The sequence below is a fragment of the Suricata suricatta genome, chromosome 13, assembly GCF_006229205.1.
Source record: "Suricata suricatta isolate VVHF042 chromosome 13, meerkat_22Aug2017_6uvM2_HiC, whole genome shotgun sequence".
NCBI lineage: Eukaryota > Metazoa > Chordata > Mammalia > Carnivora > Herpestidae > Suricata > Suricata suricatta.
In genome coordinates this window covers 88,090,523-88,094,533 of record NC_043712.1, presented here as the reverse complement: position 1 = coordinate 88,094,533, position 4,011 = coordinate 88,090,523, and positions in this window count along the sequence as shown.

Genomic DNA, 4,011 nt, shown 5'->3' with positions numbered 1-4,011 from the left:
TCCCCCAGCCACCAGCCATGTCATTAACACACAAGAGAAATAAGTTAAGGATTTTAGGAGCTCGTGCCAAGAAAAGAACAAAGACCAAGTGTTTATTTTGTATTTTACTAGAAGGTCCGTGTGTTCATCTTCTGGGGAGAATCCAACACATTACGTCTTTCATAGTATAGTCCCTCTGTGCACACCTGTACATGCACACACGCACACACCTGTACGTGCACACACAGATACATACACACACACATCCATACACAGATACACAGGCACATACCTGTAGTGCACACACAGATACCCACATGAACACACATACAGACATGTGCCTATGTGCACACACAGACACACATGCACGCAGATACACACATGCACACACAGACACACAGATACACGTGTGTACACATGTGCCTATACACACACACAGTCACACACTTGCACAAACGCAGACACACAGTTAGGCACCCTTACAGAATAAATGTGAACAGAACCACCCAGGGATCTCCGTTGGCTCCCAGCCGACGGGCCGGTGCAGGGGGAGAAGGGGAGGCGGAGGCAGGGAGCCCGGGATGGCAAGGGGCTAACTGTGGAGGCCGTGACGGGGTCATGAGGTTCAGCTTCGCTCGGGTCTGCCAGCGAGTGAAGACTCACTTGCAAGAGGTCAGCGAGCCAGCGGCTTCTCTTGGGTCCAGTCAGGGTGGCTGCACAAAAGGCCAACTTCCGTTTTGCAAATCCGTGTCCAGGCTGATGTTTGAAAGCCATTTCTCCCCGGCGCCGTGTAGGTGGCTTAGGTGGCAACGTGTGGGCGGCCCACAACACAGACGTGCTCGGGGGGGCTCCTTCTCTCCTACCCAGCACCCCTCCCCTGGCCCTCCCAGGGCCCGACCCAGTGAGCTCACACCACACTGTCCTGGGTGCATGCTGAGTGCAGAGGGGCGTCTGAAAACCAGGGAAGGTGGCATGCAAGAGAAGAGCCAAGGCAGCTAAGAACAGGGGTGGTGCCCGCTAATCCTGACCCAGGGACCCGGAGCATCGGGGAGCCGGGGGCAGAGGCTGGGAGGGGAAGGGGGGCGGAGAGGCGGTGCGCTGCAGGCCAGAGGGTCGCCCTTCACAGCCGCTCAGCTCCTGCGATCCTCCTGCCGCCCCCTGGCCCCTGCCGGGAGGGTCCCTGTGGCTCCGGGTCCTTCAGGCTCTCAGCACGTGCTGGCCAGGCTGCAGGCGCCAAGGCGCTGGGAAGGTGAATGCTGCCTTTGTAAACTTGTAAACCGGTGCGTTACATTCATACTACAATACGTTGCGTTTGTGAAACTATAAACAAGCCCACGGCATGGATATACCCTAATGTGTAAGTACATTCACACAACCATAGTCAAGTTTGCGGCCAGATGCTTTTCCAAAAGCATTGACATATAAATTATACTATCTCTTGATTTTATTCTCATAAGCCTAAATTGGATTTGATGGCCGTAGAAAAGATCTGGAGAAATTTTTAAATTATTTGGTACTCGGCATGGTATTTTTCATGTGGGAAAATCTCAAACATGCAGAGAAAGGGACACACTGCATTCTCTCCGCCATGTCCACCCCAGCTCCGGCCACTGTTCCGGCCTCTCGACTCTCTGGGCGCGTAGGGTCTTCGCTGACTCATTTCAGACGTCGGCAGCTCGTCTCCTAGAAATACAGCCGTCCCTCCAGAGGAGCATCGTGCCATCATCACGCCCGCGAGCGGCTCCGGCGGGTCTGGGACACTCGGGACTCCGTCCGTGCGGACAGGCCATCACTATACTTCCCTGCTGTTCAGTTCACCCAGCTGTTGGTCAGGTTCATGCTTGGTGTTGGAGGTGTTGCTTCTTTTTAGCTGTTTTTGTACTAGACCAATCCCACCCTTTTCCTGACGTCACCTGTCTGAGGGGTGTACGAGGCCTGGCTCTCTGTGCCTGTCCGGTCCTCTCTCCTGGCGTTGTTCACCACGCGCTCTGTCCCTTCTCCTTCCCGTAAACTGGACATGACGGCCACAGGCTTGGCCTTTGATTCAAGCGATGTGTTTTTAGCAAGAACACGGCGTCGGCGATTTCATGTGCTGGAGTTTACATCGGGGTGGCCGGGCACCGGTGATGCCGAGTTTGAGTCCCTGTGGAGGCGTGGACAGCCAGGTGTCTCCGATGAGAGTGGAGGGTGTTCTTCCTCTTCCAGGTGGCACATTTTCACGTCTCCTGGTCCTGCTCGGTTGTTTCCCTGAGGGCTGCAGAACGGAGAATTCCTCATTCTTCCGTCCCTTCTGTATCGATGAGCTGCATTCTTTGTAAAGAGCACTCCCTCGTTAATAGGGAGGCAGAGACCCTTAGGGAGGCCTGGTTTTCTGGAGGGAAGGAGGGAGAGAATATGCCTCTGGGGGCTGTGGGGGGGTGGCACAGAGCCCCCCCTCCTCAGGTCCAGTGTCTGAGCCTCAGGGCTCAGGGAGGGAGGAGCCTGCGGAGCGGAGCCCAGCTTCGGTGAGAGGACTGTGTGCGGGAGACTCTGGGGGGAAGGGGATTTTCAGGAATGCCTCTCTGTCAGACCCCTGCATCTCCCTCCAGCGCTGTTTTGCAAGACATCACCAGGCCTCAAGTTTGCCCCGCTAGGTCTGGATTTCGGAGCCCCTCAGTGAGTGGAGACTCAGGCACCAGTCACAGTGAACGTTGGCCTGTAGTTAATTTTATTGCTTAAGGCAACTAGTTGAACATAATTACTGACGCGCCAACTACTGCTGTGCCCTCACTCTGGCGGGGCCGGAGCAGCGTCTCTGTTTCCCGGGCTGCCTGGCCGGAGGCTGAAGGACGCACGTTCCAGCCCACTTGCGATTTGGGACAGCAGTGGCTTCCCGGAGCTTGCGCACCGCCCGCGGGTCAGTGTGGAAGGCGCGGTGCAGCCGGGGCTCTGGCAGTCAGGCGGGCTGGCTCAGCAGCACCGGCGGCCCAGCTCGAGCCCAGCTCGCGCGGCCCAGCCCTGTGCCCTCCAGGGCGCACCTTTCTCAGCCCGCAAAGCGCAAACCCCGCCGTGGTCCGGGCTCCAACCCGCCCCAAAAAGCATTCACTCCCAGCTCCGGAGAACGGTGCACAGGACTTCTCTGGAAGCAAGAGGCCTCCAGACCTGGGGCAAGTACCCCAGGGACCCTTCCCGCTGTTCCCACCGCCCTCCTGGCACCCCTCTGGCCTCCATGCCGTCTGCCCTGGGATGCGCACCCTCGCTGTGGGTTATCAAGCCTCTGCTGCCTTTCTTCTGTCCTTTTCCTCCTCCCCCCCTTCTCCCAGCCTCCAGAAGTTTCCAGAGTTGTTTGCTGTGTTCATTCACCTGGCTTTTACGTTCCCTCTCCCGTGGAAAATTCTGTAGTCTGGTCACCTCCCCGGGGTTTCTGCGGGAGCACTTCCCACGGACTGTTCAGCCGCACAGAAGGGTGGAATCTGCGTGCGGCCGGGGGTCACCGAGATGGGCCCGCGGCCCAGAGCCAGCGGCTCGGCGCACACGGGGCCTGAGCCACGCGCTCATCCAGGAGCCGGGGCCGGGTAGATTCGGGGGGGAAACACGAAGATCACCGAAGATCACCGGGACGGGAACAGTGGGCCGATGTCGTCACCATCCTCCTCACCCGCCCAAACCCTGGCGGTCGGCACTGCAGGTGCCGGACCCAAGTCCACCCACGGGCCCAGTTCGTACCCTGATCCATCTGGGTCCCGAGACTGCGGGGTGGGTGGCCTGCAGCTAGCCCGCCGGGTGCGGGGTCCAGAGCCGGCCTGGGGCAGGGGCTTGAAAGTGAGGACAGAAACCCAAAGGCTCGGGAAGAGGAGCAGGAGGGGTGGGGGGGCACGCACGGGGTCAGGGGAGAGCGGCTCGGAGACCCCAGGAGGCGGGACTGGGGGGCGGGGGCGAGGAGAAGGGGAGGGGGCTCAGGGAGGCCGCGCCCGGCAAGCTGGGGGCGGGGTGAGGGGAGACAAGGAGCAGACGTGGGGAGGGGAGAACGCAGGGAAGGGGTTGGGGGAAAGG